This window comes from Tachypleus tridentatus, unplaced genomic scaffold, assembly GCF_004210375.1.
Source record: "Tachypleus tridentatus isolate NWPU-2018 unplaced genomic scaffold, ASM421037v1 Hic_cluster_2, whole genome shotgun sequence".
Classification (NCBI taxonomy): Eukaryota; Metazoa; Arthropoda; class Merostomata; order Xiphosura; family Limulidae; genus Tachypleus; species Tachypleus tridentatus.
Window position 1 is genome coordinate 58,859,020 of NW_027467782.1, and position 26,117 is coordinate 58,885,136.

At 35.2% G+C, this 26,117-nt stretch overlaps 1 long non-coding RNA gene and 1 pseudogene across 2 annotated transcripts; both read right to left on the bottom strand.

The window, feature by feature from the left end:
- Positions 1–3,975: 3,975 nt before the first annotated feature.
- LOC143242340 (serine/threonine-protein kinase Pak pseudogene) lies at positions 3,976–4,797 on the bottom strand (annotated as a pseudogene). Its single transcript, XR_013022584.1, has 2 exons — positions 4,562–4,797; positions 3,976–4,110 (listed from the first exon to the last, which is right to left on the bottom strand). The product of XR_013022584.1 is annotated as a serine/threonine-protein kinase Pak pseudogene (transcript).
- Positions 4,798–11,026: 6,229 nt separating this feature from the next.
- LOC143243301 (uncharacterized) lies at positions 11,027–21,473 on the bottom strand. The gene is made up of 3 exons (XR_013024247.1): positions 21,382–21,473; positions 13,871–13,963; positions 11,027–11,522 (listed from the first exon to the last, which is right to left on the bottom strand). It is a non-coding gene; the product is annotated as an uncharacterized LOC143243301 (long non-coding RNA).
- Between the last annotated feature and the right edge of the window lie 4,644 nt (positions 21,474–26,117).

Sequence of the window (26,117 nt, forward strand, 5' to 3'; positions counted from 1 at the left end):
CAAACAAGATGATTTCAAGTATTGAATAGTTCAGTATATTATCCATTTGTTTTAAATTGTTTTACACATATAAATCTGTCAAAATTAGCTTTTCTACAATTTTCTACAAAACATATTACTTATTTACATCTATATAGTTTTAGATAAATTTTATTGTTTTTATCATCATCTGTCATACATGGTAAAATGGTGCTGTGAATCAGCTTACGTATGAAGTAAAAATGTTAGCTATGTGTATCACAACCTAATTTAATTTGTCTCACGTTGATAGAAGCCGTGACATGTTTCTTCGTTATATACATATTTATCACAACTCACATGACGATATGTGCTATTAATCAAATGTGTTTGTATGGAAGTATCTCGCCCTCCTTTTGCTTGGTAACTAAAGTAAGGAGATGATGAGTACAAGAACAATGTAACCTAATACCCTTTATTCAGAAGTTATATGGGTAGATATCATATTAATACAATAATGTAACCTATCGATTAGTCTTTATAACACCCATTACTACTTTACGCTAGAGAGACTGTTACTACAGATGGACAGTTTACAGGAGGATTCTGGCATTTAAGTTCTGTATGTGGTTAATTTTAATGTACGCGCATGTTGTTACTATGGTTTCTGTAGGCATCACTAGATGAATTATGTATATTACAAAAAAGCCCATAGGATTGAGTATAGATTTCAATTTATTGTGCACGTTTTATATTTACGGATTTCTTTCTTTAGATAGTCTTACTTGGTATATTGTGCGTGTCATAAAATGGTGGATACTCTTATTAAGATTCTATGTATACACTGTGTTACTAAGGGTAATTTGATTTCAAATGTTTATATTTAAGTATGACATTCTTCATTTACAAAGCTGAGAGTCTTCTTTTCAATGTACATCTATTATAGGTTTAGTATAATAAAAGTGTACCTGACGAAACAGTATAGGTTTAACTTAAATGTGTTTTACAAAGGTCTTATTAGGCGTATTCTGTGTGTCTTACAGTGGTGTTTCTATACTTCTGTGGAGTTACTACAGATTTAAATTTACGTTTGTATTTTTCAGCTACATGTACTTCTATGAGAGAATAATGTTACTAACATACTACTGAAACGTTTCTGTCATAACTGTTTTTTCATAAATACTGGTATAGAAAACTGATTGTATTTTTATGATTTAAGGTACTGATTATAGTGTTTCCTTCTATATCTAATCATACTTTTTATCATTTACTGGTGTTTTTTCACTTCTCTTAGGATGCTTATTTAAGATATTTAGTTTTCTAAACTGACTGATAAATTCAATAAAATGTTTAAAACCTTTGTTGACAACTTATTGGCTCTAATTAATAACCCATAGCACTTTTTCGGTTTCTATATGAAGGTCATTTTGCTACAAGTGGATATAATAAATAAATAATTTACTGTTTAATCAACCATTTTACTAATATAGAAACTATTTAAAATAGCATCACTCACCACGCAGTTGAAGTACTATGAATTAAAATTCATAAAGCTTTCTGGTTTCTTGCTTTCGCTTTCAACAGATACTGAGATAGACATCATGTATAAACACTTCTTTAAGACCAAGCTCATTCCACAAATGTCAAAATCTATCATTCCCTTGTATCAGTGAAACTGGATAGTGTGTATAGTCTGTGGCTTAGCTCGTGAATCTCTCTTTTAAGTGTTTACATACGTTTTACTTTTCATTCAATGCTATAAAACGAGTTGATTTTTCAGATGGACTGCGCCCTCGGTTACGTCTCTGCTGATAATGGTCTTTCTGAATCTTATTTCAAATCTGTGCTTGAACTCTCGACTAAAGACTCTCTAAACCTCCTTAATAACATTATACGAGCAGATAGATGTTGTTGGTAAGGGCTCCTACATGAGTTTTAGGCTTGCCAACATTTTCCTCAATCACCAAGAACACAAATAGGTTGACAATTGCCATTGAAGCTTCAAACCTGTTCTCTAAAGAAGGTATATTGATGATATTTTTCTTATTTTCCACCATAAACATCATATCCAACAATTTCGAGGGTGTCTTACTTCATAACACTCCTCTGTACACTTCACTCGCAAAACTGTTTTTCACAAACAATAAATCACTTCTAAAGGTTCTCCCCCAACAGAGAATGCTTTATGTAACACTTCGAAAGAGATGCTCTTGTTACACTAATCCATAAAAGTGCAGATTTTAACAATATATCAATTTCTCATCTCAATGATCAAGGATGGATAATACACTGCCACCAGTTACCTACCATCACGGCCTACACACCTTTATGAGAACAGAAGTTAAACCAATCAGTTTCATGTGTCTGTAATAACTGTCCTTGTACAACTGTATTTCACCTATACAGCATTCTTGAATTAAAATCATTAAATCTCCAAAAACACTAAGATACATAATCACAAAATTTGTTTCCGACATCTACACAGAGTTTGTAGAATGTTTAAAATCCCAAACTGAAAGCAAAAGTAAAGGCGACAATGTAAGATGGAATAAGGAAATTTTATAGATAGCGATGGTGTTGAATAATCAATAGTCATGCTGATTTATTAGAATCATTTATTTTTATTCTTTACTTTTTTGTAATTTCAGTGATATAACTGCGAAATATGGAGATATTGTTTATATCATTTGAAATATTTTGTGTAGGATTGATATATCTTGGAAAATACCAATTAAACTATTAAAAACTTCTATATTTCTTTTTATTTGTAGATATTTGAGTACTTTTAGCACAAACATTATCCGTTATGAAAATAAAATAACTTGGACCAAAAATGGCAATATGATATTTAATTACTTATTCTTTCTAGAGTTGATTTAATCACCAAATATGAACAGAATAATGTAATTTCAAACAAATTCTCCTTTAATTCTTTCAATTTTATAATGATATTGTACATTATAAAACATATACATACAGTAAAATTTAACAGCCAAATAACATAATTAAATATAAAACAAATAACCCAATTTATACATCATAAATATTTAACGTGCCAATGCTTACAATACATACAAAACAACAACACATAGAATACACAAAAAATAAATACAAACGAGGATGAATATTGGCCTCACATCGCTTGGTTATGTTGTTCACATTTCTTTTCTCGTGATATAAAAGGATGCTGAATGAAAAAAAAAAAAAAATATTTGTTTAAAAAGTACCAATTCTACACCATAAACATGTTGTTAAATCAGTCTCTGTATACAGACAGTACTGTGCAAAAGTGCTACGACAAGATAATATTTTGTCATTATTTCCATTTTACGGATATAATTCTCCCATGCGGTAACTGATTGTAGATTTCAACACAATGGTAACGCTTCACTGATCCCTCTTGACAACTGAATGAACCAGCGTAAGAATAATCAGTATTCTTTAGAATTCATGCTTGAATGAAATATAGAGATTGAAATAACTGTCATAGAACCACATGCAGTGTCTTAACAGAGAACTTAGCATATAAAACATTTATATACTGAGAAGAATAAATTTAATAGCAACCCACAAATAAAGCTTCATAAAACAGTGTTTAACACCATACATTAAGTTTTGTTGTCATGTCACAGCTCCCAAGGCATGAAGGATTGTTAGGAAATTATAGAACTTGCATAAAAGCTTTATGTGATGCCAGCTGGACTTTCTGACAAATTGCTCTAGAATTGAATTGTTCCCCAATCGCTATTAAGTACACCATATATCTTGACGTCAAGTCAGGTAAATTTTCAGCAGTAAAATGTAATATTGTATGGGATTGATGGATATTACAAAATAAAAATGGTAAATTATGCAGTGGTGTTTGAAGTCGATGTACTCAAACTGTAAAATGAACATGCAAGCACAACAACGAATTCTTCGACTTATTAATATTGCTTTTGATGTATGTCATTAGGGTAATAGGTTCAAAGCAAAACAAAATAAAATAGTGAAGTAACAGTAATTCAAGACATACCTTCAAGAGTTCCGAAGCTGTATATCGTTTCCGTACGTCGACTTGTAAACACTTCTCAAGAAATCTTGGAATACGAGAGAAATGTTATCTTTTTCTTTAATATCAGGTTTCCCATTTTTCGTTATGAGATCAAATAGCTGAAAAGAAATGGGACATCATGACTTTATGTATATCTATATGTGTGATTAATGGGCAAGCCTTGTTCTGTCTTTTCTTATTAGAGTTGCTGGAAGACATTTCAACTAAATTATACAATCATTTGTGTATTCAAGTAAACGAAATCTCACTATTAAGAAGTTGGGTATTGCGAAACAATGATAATTTTATGAGTAATATTATTACAGAAACATTTCTCTTTAACTAACGCAAGCATTAATTTACCCAAATTCTTAAAAGATCTTGAAATTTATACGAAATACTTTAAATTTATCCAGAAGGAAACTCTTATAGATTTATTCAATCATAATTTTCTACTCTCAACTCATCAAAATATTTACATACAAAAGGAAAGTACATTCAAATAAGGAGAAAGTTGAAATTCAATCTAATTTTTCTCCATGGCTGTACGGTCTGGTTGGCAACACTTACCATGAGGGGATCTTCATTACAATAAGGAGGCTCTCCCTGTATCATCTCAATAACTGTGATGCCAAAAGACCATATATCGACTTCACATCCGTATTTTTTCTTTTTAACGATTTCGGTGCCATCCAGTACGGAGTGCCGGCCGTTGATGTTCTTTTACTTTCTTGTGATGTTATAACGGCACATAATCCAAAGTCAGCTACCAAGAATAAAATTTTCAGTTGAGTGAAAATGAAAACAAAAATTATTTAGAAAGAATTTCAAGTTAGTCTGACAAAATGAATTTAAAGTATATTAATAATTCTTACAATTTTGTAGTCAGTATGTTAGGATCAACTTAGATAGTAAAATTTTAAATTGTTAAAACTACTTTTTCAGCCAGTTGTATGATATCCTTTTTGAGAGCACGACAACATAAAGATAACATTCTTCGTGCCTATTCTCCTCCTGTCAAATTACCGATGTAACAAAACTATCTTTTCAATAATCAGACACATAATTTATAATGAAATAAAATTCTGCTATCATTTGTTAAAGATAAATTGACAACAGAAATATTCAAACAGTTAACTGTAATTTTGATTTGTGTTGTTTCTATTGCAAATTTTGATAGAAAAATAGAAACAATTAATCATCCAAATAAATCTTGTCAACGAACAAAATATTGCTACAAATCTGTTCTTTTTTTTATTCGTGTTTCGCACTTATTTTCAGAACAAAAATTCTTAATCAAATGTGTTTCGAAGACGCTTGTATTAAAAAAAAATGTAACGTCCAATAAATTATTTTATAATTTCCAAATATCTTAGGTCAATAGTCATAAAAACAATATAAAAGTAAAATTATTTTCTTCTTTGAATTCTATTTATTTAAACACCTCAAAGTAATATATGGCAATTTATTTCAGTAAAGGAGGCTAGAAAATTACTTGGCACATGACTGTGTCATTGCAAGTAAACATACGTAAAACCAGGCTTACATGTCAAATTATATACACATTTATTAAAGAGTAATACATAGCTATGCTATGTAGTTGATATTGTACTGAATGTATTGTACATTAATATTGTACTGAACATGAGAACTGTAAACACTAATTCTTATACGTGAATATTTTTATTTCTGAGTAAACATGATTTCCATGTAACGTATCAACATCTTCATAATGTATGTGTTTCTGTTCACGTACGAATGAAAGTAATGACTTTAATAACAAAATCATTGCACAAGCACTGAATGCTGGCACAATATTGAAAACCAACTGATTTCAAAATTCTAATTAAAACAAGCTAAGTGCAGATGGTGTGTTTTTTATTTTACATTATTCTCAGTTTGTCCATTGTGATTCAATACCAGTGGCGTGTCGAAAATATCATTTCAAATCTATCTTTTGTCTCCTACATGTCAGAGCCAAAAAAGATTTTGTTCAATAAGATAGCTTATCAGTTTGGCTGGATGGTGAGAGACAAAAGTTTCTATAAAAATATCTATACAAATGGTATAAAACTTATTAAATATTGCAATTTAAATGCTGTAAATTACTAAAATATTGTACAAGCTCAAAAGTATTGTAAAACAAGATAGCTGCAGGTGTATTTCCTTTTACATATTCAACTAATTTCTACATTTTGGCTACAAATTAGATGTGTATAAAAGATAATCCTGAAGGGTTTTAGACACCCTGATTTTCAGTAACATTGAACAAATTATTAGGAATCTGTAAAAGAAAACACCTGCAGTCAACTTTTTTTTCTAATAACCAAACCTGATATTATATGTCTTAAAGTTTACCTAGTTTTATGCTCCAGTCCATACCAACTAATATATTTTGACTTTTGATGTCCCTGTATTACACTGTTAACGTGAAGATATTCTATTCCCTGAAGAACCTACATGAGATGTAAATTTATTTCAAAGTTCGGGCACTTTTCGCTAGAACTGAGTGTAGACGTCCGACACGCTGCAGCAAGCTGCTGTAGGTACACGCACGCGCGAAACAGGCCGAAGAAATGGGTTCCCCGTCGGTAGGCGGCGGGCGCGGGTGTTTAAAATCCCGCTCGCTCTCATTTGCTCTGAGACTCTGTTCGAGCTGTCCCAAGGCCAATGCGTGTAGTCGGCGGGAACAGGTGGTCGAAATGCCGAAGATATCCTCTAGGGACGTCCAATCGAAAGACCCGCCGCCAACCGTTCGGGCACTTCGCTAGAACTGAGTGTAGACGTCCGACACGCTGCAGCAAGCTGCTGTTGGTCCACGCACGCGCGAAACAGGCCGAAGAAATGGGTTCCCCTGTCGGTAGGCGGCGGGCGCGGGTTTTAAATTTCCCGCTCGCTCTCATTTGCTCTGAGTCTCTGTTCGAGGTGTCCCAAGGTCAATGCGTGTAGTTGGCGGGAACAGGTGGTCGAAATGAGGAAGATATCCTCTAGGGACATCGAATGGAAAGACCCGCCGCCAACCGTTCGGGCACTTTTCGCTACAACTGCGTGTAGACGTCTGACACGCTGCAGCAAGCTGCTGTGTGTCCACCCACGCGCAAAACAGGCCGAAGAAATGGGTTACCCCGTCGGTAGGCGGCGGCCGCGGGTGTTTAATTTTCCCGCTCGCTCTCAATTGCTCTGTGCCTTTGTTCGAGGTGTCCCGAGGCCAATGCGTGTAGTTGGCGGGAACATGTGGTCGAAATGCCGAAGATATCCTCTAGGGACGTCGAATCGAAGGACCCTCCTCCAACCGTTCGGGCACTTTTCGCTACAACTGCGTGTAGACGTCCGACACGCCGCTGCAAGCTGCTGTTGGTCCACGCTCGCGCGAAACAGGCCAAAGAAATGGGTTCCCCTGTCGGTAGGCGGCGGGCGCGGGTGTTTAAATTTCCGCTCGCTCTCATTTGCTCTGAGACTCTGTTCGAGGTGTCCCGAGGCCAATGCGTGTTGTTGGCGGGAACAGGTGGTCGAAATGCCGAAACAATCCTCTAGGGACGTCGAATCGAAGAACTCGCCGCCAACCGTTCGAGCACTTTTCGTTACAACTGCGTGTAGACGTCCGACACGCCGCAGCAAGCTTCTCTTGGTCCACCCACGCGCGAAACAGGCCGAAGAAATGGGTTCCCCGTCGGTAGGCGGCGGGCGCGGGTGTTTAAATTTCCCGCTCGCTCTCATTTGCTCTGAGACTCTGTTCGAGGTGTCCTGAGACCAATGCGTGTAGTTGGCGGGAACAGGTGGTCGAAATGCCTAAGATATCCTCTAGGGTCGTCGAATCGAAGGACCTGCCACCAGCTGTTCGGGCACTTTTCGCTACAACTGCGTGTAGACGTCCGACACGCCGTGGCAAGCTCCTGTTGGTCCACGCACGCTCGAAACAAGCCGAAGAAATGGGTTTCCCGTCGGTAGGCGCGGGTGTTTAAATTTCCGCTCGCTCTCATTTGCTCTGTGCCTCTGTTCGAGGTGTCCCGAGGCCAATGCGTAGTTAGCGGTAACAGGTGGTCGAAATGCCGAAGATATCCTCTAGGGACGTCGAATCGAAAGACCCGCCGCTAACCGTTCAGACACTTTTCGCTACAACTGCGTGTAGACGTCCGACACGCTGTAGCAAGCTGCTGTGTGTCCACCCACGCGCAAAACAGGCCGAAGAAATGGGTTACCCCGTCGGTAGGCGGCGGCCGCGGTGTTTAAATTTCCCGCTCGCTCTCAATTGCTCTGTGCCTTTGTTCGAGGTGTCCCGAGGCCAATGCGTGTAGTTGGCGGGAACATGTGGTCGAAATGCCGAAGATATCCTCTAGGAACGTCGAATCGAAGGACCCTCCGCCAACCGTTCAGACACTTTTCGCTACAACTGCGTGTAGACGTCCGACGCGCTGTAGCAAGCTGCTGTGTGTCCACCCACGCGCAAAACAGGCCGAAGAAATGGGTTACCCCGTCGGTAGGCGGCGGCCGCGGTGTTTAAATTTCCCGTTCGCTCTCAATTGCTCTGTGCCTTTGTTCGAGGTGTCCCGAGGCCAATGCGTGTAGTTGGGGGAACATGTGGTCGAAATGCCGAAGATATCCTCTAGGGACGTCGAATCGAAGGACCCTCCGCCAACCGTTCGGGCACTTTTCGCTACAACTGCGTGTAGACGTTCGACACGCCGCTGCAAGCTGCTGTTGGTCCACGCTCGCGCGAAACAGGCCAAAGAAATGGGTTCCCCTGTCGGTAGGCGGCGGGCGCGGGTGTTTAAATTTCCCGCTCGCTCTCATTTGCTCTGAGACTCTGTTCGAGGTGTCCTGAGGCCAATGCGTGTTGTTGGCGGGAACAGGTGGTCGAAATGCCGAAACAATCCTCTAGGGACGTCGAATCGAAGAACTCGCCGCCAACCGTTCGAGCACTTTCGTTACAACTGCGTGTAGACGTCCGACACGCCGCAGCAAGCTTCTCTTGGTCCACCCACGCGCGAAACAGGCCGAAGAAATGGGTTCCCCGTCGGTAGGCGGCGGGCGCGGGTGTTTAAATTTCCCGCTCGCTCTCATTTGCTCTGAGACTCTGTTCGAGGTGTCCCGAGACCAATGCGTGTAGTTGGCGGGAACAGGTGGTCGAAATGCCTAAGATATCCTCTAGGGTCGTCGAATCGAAGGACCTGCCACCAGCCGTTCGGGCACTTTTCGCTACAACTGCGTGTAGACGTCCGACACGCCGTGGCAAGCTCCTGTTGGTCCACGCACGCTCGAAACAGGCCGAAGAAATGGGTTTCCCGTCGGTAGGCGCGGGTGTTTAAATTTCCCGCTCGCTCTCATTTGCTCTGAGACTCTGTTCGAGGTGTCCCGAGGCCAATGCCTGTAGTTGGCGGGAACAGGTGGTCGAAATGCCGAAGATATCCTCTAGAGACGTCGAATCGAAGGACCCGCCGCCAACCGTTCGGGCTCTTTTCGCCACAACTGCGAGTAGACGTCCGACACGCCGCAGCAAGCTGCTGTTGGTCCACGCATGCGCGAAACAGGCCGAAGAAATGGGTTACCTCGTCGGTAGGCGGCGGGCGCGGTTGTTTAAATTTCCCGCTCGCTCTCATTTGCTCTGAGACTCTGTTCGAGGTGTCCCGAGGCCAATGCGTGTAGTTGGCGGGAACAGGTGGTCGAAATGCCGAAGATACCTCATTTAAATAAAGCTCATGTGGTTCACTCCAGTTATGTAAGGGCTGTAAAAGTTGAGCCTTTTTCACTGGTAGTTTAAACTATTAAAATTACTTCATTAAAAACCTGGTTTTTTATATGCAAAAGCCTTGTAAAGTTTAATAAACTCTACCAAATATTATGAAGACACAATTAACATATTAGAAGTTAGAAGTATGTAAACCGTAACAAGTAAAATTGGTTATGAGTCTGGTCTTATGGGCTTTGTTGCTGTTTAAAGAATAATTTAATTAACAATCTCACTACAGGTCTTCCTATGGTTTGGGGTCAAAGGGGTTTTGTCATCTTTGTAGACTTACATTCAAACTTTTAGTGACCTCATTTTATGAATGTACTTCAGTAAGTTTGATGTCACATATAATTCAAAGTTTAGAATTACACATTAATTAATTTCTTATTTTAAAGATAAGTGTTACAACAAAGTTCTTGAATAACAAATTTTTTTTTGTGTGCACCACCTGGTATGTTGATTGCAGCTTTGGTAGATATTAGATGTTTGTGATGTTCAAATATAACAACTATAGTTTCCTATGAATTAAAACTCAAATTACCAATACTGAAAAGCTAGAGTGTAAATTAAAAACTTCCTATCTTTTCTATTTACAGAGTTATCACTAAATTTAACAAATCAAACATAGTGGGTACTGCCCAAATCTTCATTTTGGAAGTACCTGCTTATGTACAGCTACTTCTGTATCTAACATGTGAATAATCATCTGAAATATCAGAATACTTCCCCCACATGGTTTACTCAGTCTTCAAAAAGTGAGAAGTTTTCAAGATTATTTGTCTTGCATCTTAATAGGAAGGGGAAAATGTTATCCAAAAAAACAGTACTTTTTTGTATTTATTACCAAAATACAGATCAGTTAGTAAGTCTGGTAAGTCACAGTGGAATGCTGCAATATTGATCAAGTAATTGGCAATACTTACTTATTTTAAAATGCATATATAAAACCTAAAAGATCATTTTGTTTAAAATCTTCCAAATCTTAAATATGACAAAGCTTAGCAAATTTAAATACATTAAAACATCCAGGTATTAAAAGTTCATAAATAATAAAACTGAAATTTCTGTTTCATTAGATTTTAACACACATTTGGTCAGACCAAATATTGTTAAACCTACATTACTTTAGATTCTAAAATTACATAAAAATACTGTAAAAATACAGGTTTTATTCCAGCAATAAAAAACTATAACAAAGGAAATGTCAATTATTGTAGGTAGTGGTCTGAATTACAAACAACTTTTAAAGAAATAATACAATGTTATTAAAACATAAAGAGAGACTGAGAGAACAAGTATTAATCAATGTGTAATCAATGGTAATTCCATTTAATGTTAACAGAAAATTAAAAGCTTTGAAGCAATGACAGTATAAACTTTTGAGTTTAGTAATCTTTGCACCAGTTTTCCTATTAATAAAATTAGAGGGTTTGATGAAAAATTTTAGTTTCTTGGTGACTTTAGCTTATGGCTTTTCTGCTTCTATAAACACAGGACTGTATATGGCACATCACTTATGAAAATTACCACTGTTTCTGTCAAGTACATGTTTACAAGCCATGAAATTTTTACTTGATAATACATTTATGCAGTTTGGTCAACATGTATTCAAACTGGTACAAGAAACTCCAATGAGTGTTAACTTTAGTCTACAAGTTGCAGATCTTTATTTATTTAGACTAAAATTTCCTTACATTGCAAACCTTACAAGTCAGACTACAGTAAAGCTTTGCAGACATATAGGTTTTCTGGGCACAGCTTTCTTTATGTTGACCAGAGCTCACTCCAGAAAAAACTTTTCTGCTAGAAATAAAACAAACCAATTAGATTTAAATATCACCATCATTAATTGTGTTAAACTTGTAAAGTTATATTTTCATTTTAAATAGGAACATTCCAAACAAGTTATATTACGATGTTTAATTATTTGATACAGAAGAATTTGTCCATCATAAAAAGGTTTTATAGATAAAGTACATAAATTCACTCACATTTTCATAACTGTAGTTTCTCATTGGTTGGTTTGTCAACTGGTGGTTTATGTCACAAAGCAACAACACTATCTGTGCAAATATGTGATAATAATACCAAAGTCAAATATTATACAAATTAAAAGTAAAGTTAAAACCAAATAATGTTCCAAAAGCAGCTAAAACTTAAACAGAATTAAAAGGGCAATGTCCCAGAAATATTTGAAAACACAATCAAGTTCGATAGTGTCACCATTGACAATGATATTGTCCATGGTAAGATGTAAATCTGTGAAAAGTGCATCTCTAAAATGGCACCATCACTCAGATTCATAACAGCACAACAGTAAAATGTAAGCTACTGAGAGTTCAATGTCACAAAAGCCACATAATAGTGCATCAATCCCAAATAAAACAAAATTATTGATTATTAACCTGTGACAGTGCATAACCTAGCCAGGACAACTTCCTCCTTCCAATCCTTACTGAAACAAGATGGCTAAAGAGAAACAGAAGATTTGACTTAGAAAAACTTATGACATTGCTCAATCCAAGAAGACTGCCAACTGGTATGAAGCTGAGCCTTGAATATAGTACTGTAGTCCATATACAGAACAAGCAAAGCAATGACAGCATCAGAACAGACCGATTTAATGTCAGCAAACTCGTTCCTGTGAATACCAACATGGCCAGTTATCCTGAAAAACTGGATGTGAATAGAAGATAGAAGAAAAATAGGCCAGCTAGTGTTGAATGTTGCGAAAACATGGTGAGAATTAACACAAACCAATTCTCTGACCAGTAGAGTGAAGAGAGTTGGTGTAAATAGAACAGTGAGTGTACTGTGTAGCTTCTATATCATCCAGAACAAAAGAAATGCTATATAACTTGACAGTGAACACAGAAACAGGGGATATTGTACGAAACCACCTAGCTACAACAAACCATGGCAGATCCAATAGACTTAACTGATTTCAAACCATCTGTGTAATTGGGAATGGAAGAATGGTTCAAAAGATGTTTGGCAATGAAAATAGTACAACCAAATGGAGTATCAACCTTCCTCAGATGACTCAGAGAAAGGTAGCAGGCAGAGGTTGTAATAAAACATACTGTGGTGGGCTGATCGATGGAGAAAGCAACGTCAATCTATGACATACTGAACTCAGTCAGCTTCACCTAAATATGAAGACCAAAGGGAAGAATGGCAGACTGTATATTCCTAAAAAGTATAACCAGTGGAAGCCAGTGTATAGACTCTGAACTGGAGATGCATGGAAAGACCCTGTTCAAGGCTGAAGTCTCAGATGGTGAATAGTGTACAGCATCTTCAAGGCCAAGGTCCTGGCATAAACATAGATAAGAGACAAATAGTCCACTTTTGAACAAAAAAATCAATCTGCTTCACAAGAGGTGGAAGAAGGGATGTGGATGTTGAAGATGTTCAGTGCCCTCATTACACTTTGTATTTCAGTCGGTTGGTTATGTTTTACTACTGTGTATATTTGACAGTTATATCATTATATTGGGTCAGAAAGGTATTGTAAAGTAATAAAATCAAAAGCAGCCAATCAGGAAATGTTTAGAAAACTGAGGTTATGCTAAAATAAAAATTGTAATTGCATTTTCAGAATCTGCAGTTATTTTGTACTTCAACATTTGTTTCACTACTTTCATTACAGTTGGTGTCATGGTAGAGAAGATAAGAGAGCAAGTTTAAAGTTCTATGAAAAATAAAAAAAACATTCATTTAGATGGTATTATAAGTAAGGTAAATTAAACATAAAAACAATGAAGAGAACACAAGTAGTTTTGTTCTTAGCATGAAAAATCACACTTTACACGGCATTACTTGACAGAGAATTCATAAATTACTGGATAAATATCTTGTAAAAGCAATTTACTTGAAATATAATTTTAGTTTACAAAAGGCTTGTAACGTTTGCATAAACATTTGCCAAAACTTACGATGATACACTTAGTATATTTAGAACATTATAGTAATTTATGTAGTTTCATTATTACATGGGGATTACATAACTAGTCAGAATGACCAAGCCCAAATACAGACTTAATGGAGTATAATTTAATTGATAATGGAATATGTATGTGGATCACAATCAGTAGCTTAAATGTTTTAGTTCGAAAAGCATTTTTATAAAATTCTTTAGATACACTTACCATTTTGGAAACTTCTAGTAAGCCTAATTTTCTTTTCACTTTTGATAAAACACCACCAGTGATTTCATTAGGAAAACTGCTCTTGATTGGATGCTGTAAAAAATTACTTTTCTAAATTTACTTGCTATAGTTAATTTTAAACATGAGTGAGGAATAAAATCAGGAGAATGTTTATAATACATAATATATAGTTTGTTTTTCAATGTGTCATAATTAATCGTTTTGTTAAAATACAGTTTACTACTAATTATTTGGTATTGGATACTTTTGTATTCAGGTGGTTAATTACCTCAGACACATTTCAGTTACATTCTTAACCATAATGTTGGCAAGTCTTTCTGCAGTTTTACATCAAATCTTATATATTAATTGAAGAAATTATAATAAAAAAAAAATTATAATCTTAAAATCCTTTTTATGTGTAAAGATTAAGTACAGAAAATCTTAGTGATTTACATAACATAATTAAAGAAAAAGTTATTAATTCAAATTCTGTTAAACATTTATGAAACAAAAAGTAACTTCTAAATTACAAGGTGTCAAGTGCCTCAAGGATCAAACTACTTCATGAGAAAAATAATCAATATATCTTGCTCTGATCCACCAAATACTTATGAAGTGGTGTACAACTTTGGTCTTCATACACAAGAAGGAATGGTGATGTATAAAGGACTGTTCAGAGTGATGCAACTTAAACTGATTATCAAATAAAAAAAGAGGACGTTATCTTTCTATTCAAGTCACCAGTTGGTCCTCCATAGTCTTCACTTGAAATATTGTGTGAGCTTTGTCTGAGTAATGACACTGATTTGTTGTAAATTGTTCACACTATAGTTACTAAAATTACTCCAGGGATGGAAAGGTTATATTAAGATTTCTTCAGAAAAGAGTAACAGGCAGGTTTTTCAGTATGTTTAAGAGTAAGTGGGTGATATTAATGAATCAGGCAGGTAATCCTGTTAGTGTACTATGTAGTGCTGGCTTATGACTCTACACCATATTTTATGCACAATATCTTAAGGAAGATCCAGAGGCATGCTCTCCCAGAAATATTTAAAATCAGAAACACCATTCTCTCTATTTTCTGGTCTCTTTTAAAATAAGGATATAAAATGTGATTAAATTTGCAATGAACATGTGATTTAGTATTTTCTTCATTAGGTGTATAACATGTTTTCATAAATGTTATAACTCTTCTCCCTTCATTAACATGAAGATGACTTTGAAGTATGCAAAACTTTTGGTAAATATAATTTTTTTGGGGAGTGGGTGGGGTGGTTTGATTTACTGGCTGAATCCGAAGCAATATGACTATTTTTAATTTCGTATGAATGAGTAGAGAATGCCTATTAAGCACATACTACTGACCATACAATCTTCTTTACATTTTCTCTCTCTCACAATAAAGTATTTAAAATGACTTTAAAACATATTCCTTTAATTAAGGACCTGAAAGTTCTGTTAAAATAATGTTGATGACTGAGATTTTACAAAATAAAAAGAGCTTGTTGATAAGGCATATACAAAACAAAAGTAACTAGACAGAATTAGGTAGCTTCTCTGTTTTCAACTGAAACAGGTGATTGACTTACCTGGTAACTTATGAAAAGCATGTTAAGAGCATTAAAAAAAAACAACAGATGTTATTGAAATATATAAATTAATTCAGAAAGGATGAATGTGTTGTGATTTCTTGTGATATATCTAAAACCAAAGGATAAGAATATACAAGTTTAGGATTTTAAAAGACATACTAGATTTCAGGTAAGACCAATTTTATCCTCTTGACAAGGTGTTATAAATAAACAATAAATTATCACTAGCATTAGTGTACAGCAACACCTTGCAAGATAGGAATAGACTCAAGGGTGCATCCAGTGGCAAAGACAGGGTGGGCACATGCTAATCAACCAACAACGCCACCCCTACATGAGCTCGTCCATCACACAGCCTGTCATTTCTGTACAAAAAAAATGCTGAAAGGTGACTGTATTGGCAGGTTTCTGAAATGTTTCCTGTAAGGAAAGGCATACAGAATGGTAGGAAGCAATCTGTGTTTTGATGTCATCCAGATTACAACGTAAACCTCGACAATTACACTGTATCAAGTTGGACATTATTATTTATGTACAGGTAAAATGGGTGAAGAGCCCTTCTGTTTTTGACCATGTCTTTTTTTCTTTACTGTCTTTATTTGAGGGAGGTCTGTCAACCTCCTTGTATCCTGACCTGTGTCGATTGGGTAGGTCTATGCTGTTTAAAAAGGGTTCCAGCAACTGAGGACAAGAACAAATGATCATTTTGCATCTTGTGGTGGGAGAAGATGATGCACCCAAAGAAATGCCTGTACCCAGAACCAGAGGAAGTGGATCTTGGGATTTGCTGGAATGTATGTTAGGGACAGAGATGGATGTTAAGTTGATTCATCAACTTTTTTAACAATGCAGGCCAAAATCCTTTTCATTTGGTTTGAGAATGATTCTTTTGGAGGCACAGAGATATCTGTCTGCACTCCCACTGTAGTTGTGGGATGACATGCAGCAACATACATCTGAGATGACGTGCTAGACAGCAATTTTCAAGCCTCAGGATAAGTAATGTTATGAATCGTTTTCAAATGCTGCATCTCTTATTCTTCCAACCATTCTGGGCAAGAACAAGCACATGACGTCTTTGAGCGACCGAAACACTGACACTGGAAATATCTGAGAGGGTTTGTAATGTATGGCTATACCCTGCAATTAAGATAACCTGCCTTGATGGTGGCAGGTTGACGTGGTAATGTAAATATCAGAATAAGGATGTGTTACACTCATACTGGTAGAGGGTTGTTGAATGCTAATTTGCACATGTGGCATACATGTGTAATTAGATAGTAATTCAAAGCTTATAGTGAGTGACAATCTGTGCACTAGAAGGAAATCATATGAAAAATAGCTATAACTGTGAAAAAGGGTGGGTAATTGCACTGGAATTTCAATGTGTGTTTATTCAGTAAAACTTTATGTGTTATGTTATTTTCCCCATTCTAACTCTACACCTCATATACCATGAAAGAAAACATATTGCTATTTTTATTTTCAAGAATCACTTCATGACACATTTGGTTGTCTTAAATAGTTTTAAGCCCTTAACAATATATATATATTTATGCTTTTATTACTCTTTGAACTGTGTTTAACTAATGATATCACCACACAAGTTGTGAACCACTTTGTAAACATGTAGCTTACGTTACCCTAAGAAATTATGTAATGCATTGGTTACTAATGAGCATATCACAGGAAAATGTTTTGTTTTTTTTTTATTTAACCTAATCTAAAACTTATATTTTATTTACCTTTACAACAATAAGTAAACACATGAAAAACAAGAAATATAATACTTACCTGGGTGGTTTTTTTATCAACTCTTAATTAAAACTATTATTATAATGGTATTACTGCACTAAATGATTTTTAGTTAATCAAAAATGCAACAAAGAATACAAAATAACATGCTAAAAGCACATATTGTTCTAGGACTATCAAAATTTTCTGGCTTTCTTACTATTTAATAAGACCCAATAAAAATTTAGTTAATTATAATGAGCGACTTATGTCAAATTTTGTACTTCTTCGAGAAGTGGTCAATAAATAAGAGAAGAGGAAATACTTAAAGAGCAAATATCACAATACTGAAACAATGGAAAATTGAAGATATTTTTAAATGTTGTCTTATAAAACTAGGAAATTAAAACTATAATTTCCAAATTTATATTACAAGCTAAGTTTTGTTGCCAAGTTTACTTACCATGATAATAAAAGTAATTTAATTAAATTTTGAATATAACTCAGTAAATTCTCATGACATGCCTCTAGCAATATGATTAATGTAAATATGAAAGAATACAAGCCCAAGCACTGACCCTCAGGTACTTCACAAATAACAAGGGTACAATTTAATTAAGGCATTCAAGTGATCAATGTTTTTTGAAAAGTTTAAATAGTCTCAAACCAGGTACTCTGCATGCAAACCATAAATATGTAAAAACCACTGATCATGTGAGTACTTAATTAATACACTGAACTTTCAGAAAAACATGCCATTCACATACGGTTGACTTGCCAAACCTTTATCTTTATTTATAATTACTTTCACTTTCATTTCTTTCATAAATTATCTGATATTTCCAGCTGTTATTTCATTCAATTGATCCAAAATAACAGTTCTTTTCCAATAAATGATAAGACTGATACAGCATGCATGTTCACATAATGTAGGAATTTTACCTTTTTTTTCTCAACATTTTACTTATGTTTATTCATTTTAAATTTTAAGTTTCTTTCAGTTTGATCAATGCATACAACAAAGTTAAAACTATAGCTTGCCAAAATTCCATCAGTGACAGCCTTTTATTTACTAGTATTCTTCAGCTTTCCTCACTACCAAATTTAGAATAAGTTGACTAAATTTCATTAAACAATGTTTATACCCATTATGACAAGAGGGCACAACGTTAAAATTTAAAAACAATGGCAAGGTACCAGCAAGACTTATTTTTATATTAGCGTGACTGGTTTATGAAATTAGTTATTGTTAGAACTAGTGGAGGTCAGTACTTACAGAGAACTTAAAAGAGAAATCAATGTTTTCTTTCTGAATAAAATCTCTACTTTCTCAGAAAAGGACATTTGGGACAGCCATGTAGGAACAAATGGCACCTCGCAATACTTATTTAATGCTTTTAATAAACAATTTTCATAAGTTACTTTTAACCCATTTCATAGCTTAAGCCATCCTAAATGTTAAACTAAACAACCATTCAATGTATTATGTTTATTTCTAAATTCCAGCACTTTTCTCTGTATTAAGTCATCTACATCTATTCTTCACACATGTTAAACTATTTCTTCAGTCACCTCCAAAACCTAGGGTACATATTATGATCCCACACTGTAGCTCAAACCATGGGATATTTTTAGTAAAATGTGAAATATTAAGAACAGTCACTTAAATGAACCATTAAATTCTTACCATTAATTAATATTAAGCTTTCTTGATAACAAGAAACCCACTTGAAACAAAAAATGTATTTCAGAACAGTTAGAATTGATATTGACACTTTTAATAAATGGAGAACATTTTGACCTTCCTAGGAAACCTTCAGGTTAATAGAGAAAGTTTGCAACTGAAGAATGCTGAGCACATCTTCGAGACAAGAGTATAAACAAGTACAGGATTGTGGATTGGTGTTGCAGTTGGATGTAAGGTTATGAATTAGTATAGATATAAAGGTGTTCCCTTATATAGGTTTCATTTTAATTTTATTTGTTGTATATGTAGGGCTCCTTTGATTTTCTATTTGTTTGCCTACTTAGCATCTGGATGTCTCCTACGATAATGTGTTTATTACATTTGCAGTGTTCAAAACGTGCAAAGATGTTTTTTGTGTTCTTTGAATCAAGTTTCCATTTTTCTGCTTTTTTCCCAATATAGAAGTCATGGCAGTTGTTGCATTGTATTTTATAAATCATGTTTGTAGTTTTTATGTGTAAAAACATGTCCCACATCGTTTTTACATGTAGGAAGTTGTGGGCTTGAGCACCCACGTCTCACTGTCCTAACTTCTATTTCTAATTGTATATCTGTTGCTACTCTATTTCTTATATGAGACTGGTGAATGGAGGTTAGACTGATAGACAGTGTATCCCCACTGCAGTGTGGGTCCTATTTCTTCAGTAACCTCAAAACCCTTGGGTACATATTATGATCCCCACTGTAGCTTGTACCCTTGGATATGGTCAGTCAATGCAGCATTTTTATTTAATTCGTTTTTGGAGTTACAACAAACTAACAGACACATGTGAATTCTATGATTATTGATATTCCATTTCTGCCTTTACTAATGCACCATTAATGTAAGAAAAAGTTATAACTTGCATAATTGTCAAAGTTTCCCCATTTAAGCCTAAAACAGTTCCCCTGGAAGTATACAAACAAGCTATTGATACATATAAATATCAAATGTCCCAAAATAAGACACTGATAAACTTAAAAGAAATTATAATGGTTATTCTAATCATATGATGTATATTTTATACCATACTCTACTTCCTACTTAATTAAATTTTTATTCACTTCTGGAACTCTTCCAACAAATACAATAATTAGGTGTCATGCAGAATGATACAAAAATATTAAAATGATTAACACCAACAGAGAATGCCTTAAAAATTGCATAAACCTCACAAACAATATTATAAATAAGTAAGAAAATAAACATTTTATTAACATTGTAAAAACTTCTAAGTATCAAACATTATTATACTGTCAGTGAAAATATTTAGTACTAAATATTAAGCTATTTGTTAGACCTCAAACATGATGCAAGAACATCACTAATTGATGGTTTAATTACAAGTACTCAACTAACAAAATTAAAATCATACAACAATAGAAAATGGCCCTGGAAATATTATAGGCAATATATATTATTCATTTACTCAAATTATTGTTAATATAGTATCATTCCCACTGGAATTATTAACGAAACTAATTTAAATTCTCTTACGTCTTACTCTTACTTAGTGGCCTGGAATGGCCAGGTGGATTGAGGCGTTTAACTGGTAATCTGAGGGTCGCGGTTTCTGAATCCCTGTCGCACCAAACATGCTCGCCCTTTCAGCCGTGGGGAGTTATAAGGTTACGATCAATCTCACTATTTGTTGGTAAGAGAAGCCCAAGAGTTGGCGGAGGGTGGTGATGACGAGTTGCCTTCTCTCTTGTCTCACACTGCTAAAGTAGGGGCGATGAGCCCATAGACCTCGAGTAGCTTAGCGGGAAATTCAAAACAAACAAACTCTTAGTTATTACTTCGTTTTCATCACATGTTACAACTTCCTTCGCGCTTTATTACTAACAAGTTAAAATATGTACTTGAAATTATAATTAAAACTAAGCCTGGATACAAGAGGCCTACAGATACAAAACAAGTTGGTGTCTCTTCAGTTTCCAGATAGCTAAATCTGGGTCGAAATCGAATAAGGTTTTGGTTTGGTTTTTGGAATTTCGCACAAAGCTATTCGAGGGCTATCTGTGCTAGCCGTCCCTAATTTAGCAGTGTAAGACTAGAGGGAAGGCAGCTAGTCATCACCACCCACCGCCAACTCTTGGGCTTCTCTTTTACCAACGAATAGTGGGATTATAACGCCCCCACGGCTGGGAGGGCGAGCATGTTTGGCGCGACTCGGGCGCGAACCCGCGACCCTTAGATTACGAAGCGCACGCCTTAACGCGCTAGGCCATGACAGGCCCGAAATAGAATAAGACATTCAATTTCATTTCGTGTGAATCAGATTCTGAGTCATAATTTATCTTTTCTTCAAAGCTTAAGTATCAAATATGTCCCCATAATGAACATATTCTAGTAAGCGCAGATTAATAATATATTATTGTGGTGATACATAAAAATTTAATTAACAGGAATCAAATTATTAACGCTAACTACAAATTTGAATGACGACACTTACAAATTATATCCTAACTCAAGCACGCCGCCTCATCTTCACAACTTTCACCTTTGAATTAGTTTCGCCAATAACAGCGTTTGTGACGACTTCACATAGACAACATTTTGAGAAGCATAAAAAAATTAATAAATGTGTTTCTTTTGTTAGTTTGTTTTTTAAATTTCGCACAAAGCTACTCGAGGGCTAACTGTGCTAGCCGTCCCTAATTTAACAGTGTAACACAGAAGGAAGGCAGCTAGTCATCACCACCCACCGCCAATTCTTGGGCTACTCTTTTACCAACGAATAGTGGGATTGATTGTCACTTTATAACGCCCCCACGGCTGAAAGGGCGAGCATGTTTGGTGTGACGAGGATTTGAACCCGCGACTCTCGAATTACGAGTCGAACGCCTTAACCCAGCTGGCCATGCCGAGCCGTTTGAAATGATAGGGTACAGTTTGTTTATTTCATTTTTCAATTTCGTGCAAATCTACATGAGGACTATTTGCGCTAGTGTCACGTTTTGTGTTGATTGGTCAAGAAATGAGGAATTCGTGGAAGGAAAATTTATTCAATGATAGTTATTGTTTCACTCGACAATAATATTTGTAATTGTTTAAGTAATATTGGCTGTTGTCGTTTATTGATAAAACAATGCATTACGTAACAATAATTAAAAGTAATGCTTAGATACGGAAAGACAAATACATTTACGAAATATAGTTACTACGTGACAAGTTAATGAACGATAGCAAATAAAATAATTCGGAATCTGGGAAATAAGGATCTCAAGTGAAATAAGTTGCCATAGCTTGATATTTTGCCATGTTTCCTGAAGGAATAAAACTATACGTTTGAGTATCGATGGAATCAGACACAGGATTCCAGTTGAAACGCTCTCCAAATGTGAAGTAGGCAGTTCCCTTACCACCCAGTACGTGAACGACCTTGGTATCTGCCTAAAGATAAGAAAATATCAGTTTCAAGAAGGTGGGACCATATTCCCTTTATTTATTCATTATATGAAGACAAAACATTTCATTGTTCCTGGAGACGATGAGATTATTAATACATTCCTGCAGGGAATTAAATACTATGAAACTGAACTAGCAGAAGTTCTTGTTTCACAAAACCTCACTTTTCTTCAATTTCAAAAGAGCATGAGGATGATTTCATCAGCTGCATTGATGAAACTTTAGTCTTTCAAACGGAATTTATTGATCGTGGATATTTAATGACCATTCACGGCTCAAAGAAAAGATTGATGGAAATTTTACCAAAAGTGAAACCAAAGGCTGACAACCAATTTAGAAATCTTGGATGGAAGGTGTCCATGTGTTTTAAAAAGTATTACAAGTTTGTAAAGGCATTATATAATTGCATTCTCTTTCAATCTGTGTCAAGGATAGGATACACCATCACGTGTTCTTCTGAGTGGCGCAATAGATCAACTGAAAATCTCACAACCCAATAGTTACTTTATAGACAACGCATCATTTGGAAAGAACAACCAAGACCAAACACGACTAAAATTAAAAATGCAGTTAACCGTATTTTTAAGAGATTGAAATTTTGGAAAGCATAAAAGTCTATTCTTAATTTGAATTAAACTTAATAGTTACTAGTTTCAAATTTACATGTACTATTATTATTATAATTTATAGTTTTGCTGATATTATTTGAGAGCAGTACAGTCTCCATGACTGCTTCCCTGAAGTTCATAGCTCTATGTGAAAAATTGATATTGATGTTAAAATTACTAATTGAATAAACGTTTAAAGAAGAAATAAAATAATGTAAAATTTATGTAATTTAAATAAAAAAACAGTTTCGTAACTCTGCTATTACTCATTCTATGTTAATGTAAAGTCTTTTTTGTGTCTGTAGCTCAAATAAAGATTATTTTGAAAAGACACACGCGTGTGTGTTTTTCTTGTAACAAAGCCACATCGGGCTATCTCCGTGTCCATCGAGGGGAATCGAACGCCTTATTTTAGTGTTGTAAATCCATAGACTTACTGCTTTCCTAGCTGGAGATTATTGTTATATTTCTGAATAAAAGATTCTTCGAAAGTTTTTTTCCTAAAAGTGTTATGTATAAACAAATATTCAAAGAGCAATAAAGAAGCTGAAAAACCTACATTAGGATATTTTACACAAGCGATTTATATTAATTCATTCTAATTTAAAAAAAAATTGTATATTTTGTACATATTAGAAGTTGAAGGTTCGAGCAACAATATGTCGCTGAACACGATTTGTATCTTCAGGTATGAGGGTAATTTTAGAGTGGAATCAATCCTGTTATTTGATTTAGAGTAGATAGGTGAAGACTGATTTCATTCCTTTTGGTCAGCAGCTCTAAATTAGATGTGAATATATCTGAACCTCAATAGTCTCTGACACCAGAATCATCAAGGAAGATACACGTAAGAAGGATCTTCAAAGAAAATCGTGACACAAACATAAGGCTTATTTAGTTCATTTAAAATTGGAACAACATGATTTGGCGTGAACTGGCGTGTATTTTAGTATGGCTTATATTTTGTTTTAATGATTATATTACACAAATCACGGGTAAAGAGAAACAGTATTTAAACATTTGAAAACTTACAACTTTTTTTATTCTCTCATCACTGACTGACCATTCAGAAAAGACTTTGAGAAAATGTATTGTATTCTAGAATATTTGTCAAAATAAGTAAAGATAACAACGCTAAAATCAGGAGTTCGATTCCCCTCGGTGGGCTCAGCAGATAGCCCCATGTGGCTTTGCTATAACGAAACACACACAAGTAAAGATAAATTACCTCTGATGAGCAAACAGTCTGCTTTTAGTGGAAAGTTTACTGTTAGATCTCATATGGTGTCCTTTAAACGTCAAATTACCAAGCTTCTTATGTATATTATTCACAACAGATGTGACCTATATAATTCAACTTATTAAATATTTCCTATTTTTGTCTGTTACACCAGAAATGTAGGATAAAATGACTCATTCTCTAGTGTTAAATGCTTAGAAAATTGAAGCAACAATTAGTGGGTGTAATGTAAACACTTACATATATATATTACTTCTTGTGTCTTGTGTGTGCTACTAAGGACCCTATAATCAGTGAAGTGATGATTCAGAAATAAGTTGTCGAATATATTACTTTAAAAAACCAATATGGACTTCACCGATACATCTATGGATTATAAGAAGAAAACATTGGTATTCAGAATCACTTAAAATATCAATGAAATAAAAAGTTCATATCCTTTTCACGAAATGTGTAGAGATAATAGTAGTAAGTAGAAATTTACAAGTATAGTTTACCTTCCTTGAGACGAGTACTTTGAACGACGTTTGGTTTCATTTCTATGTATTTTCATCAGGATGAGATTTATTGTGCCGTTGACATCCTTGATTAGTAGTTTAATGTGGCTTTTAAGGATGCAACCGCAGCAATAGATTATCGTTCTTAAAGAAATCATGTAATATTATTAACGTAAAATGTTACTTAAGGAGACAATATAAAACAGACAAATTTTAAAAAATAAGTCCACTGATAGCGAAATGACTAGTTTGAACCCAAGATCGTTACATAGAGATGTTGCATCACTCGGATAAAAGAATGACAAGTTACAACCCATTATCGTTACACAAAGATGTTGCATTGCGGCTCAAGAATAATGGTAGAATGTGATCCACTGAATTGAAATTGTAGAATCGTTCTGTTCAGGAATAAACGTGGCAAGACAAATTTTATTGCATCCTACAAAATATTTTGCATGGTAATTTTCTATTAAAGGAAATATTCACGATTACTACATAGTTTTGTTTGAATTTCGCGAAAAGCTTCACAGGGGTATCAGGGCTAGCCGTTCCTGATTTAACAGTGAAAGACTAGAGAAGGCAGCTAGTCATCACCGTCCACCTTCAACTCTTCGGCTATTCTTTTACCGACGAATAGTGGGATTGACCGTCACATTATAGCTCCCTCACGGTGAATAGGCAAACATGTGTGGTGGGACAAAGAATGAACCAGAGAACCGAACGCACTAACCACTTGGCTATATCAGGCCGGGAGTTTTGGCGTAGCAGTTTATGTGTAAGTGTCCAACAAGGGTAAACATTTAATAAATAACCCTTTCAGACTAGTTTCAAACATTTATAAACTAAACTCTTGTCTTATAACAACGCTTAGGACATCCGGGAACTTCTAAGAAGTATGAACAGAAAGAATGATCAACATCACCATATATACACCCTTGTAAAGTAATTCACTCACAGGGTATCAGCGTTGTTCCTGTAATGAGGTGAAGCCAACGTTGGTTTCTGAAAGTTTCATAAAATATCGTCCTGCCAACTGAAGTAAGCAGATACCTTAACGCAGATATCAGTAAGTCGTCTGATTACAAGAAGCCTTAACTATATGTTTAATTCTTTGTCAAAAAATAAGAGTAATTTAAATGTCTTTCAATCCAAGTTCTTTACTAATTAAATATAAAAAACACATACATTGGGCGCATCTGAAGGTATTCAGTAACTACAATGGCAGTGCTGTAGGGTTTATTGATCTATTACATTATTCTGACTCATTGGGAAGCTGTGAAAGCAGGTTTAACAGAAAACAGTAACTTGACGTGATTTTCTTTGTTTGTTTTAATTTTGCGCAAAGCCACACGAGGGCTATTTGCGTAAGCTGTTCTTTCATTTAGCAATGTAAGATAAAGAAAAGGCAGCAAGTTATCACCATACCAACTCTTGG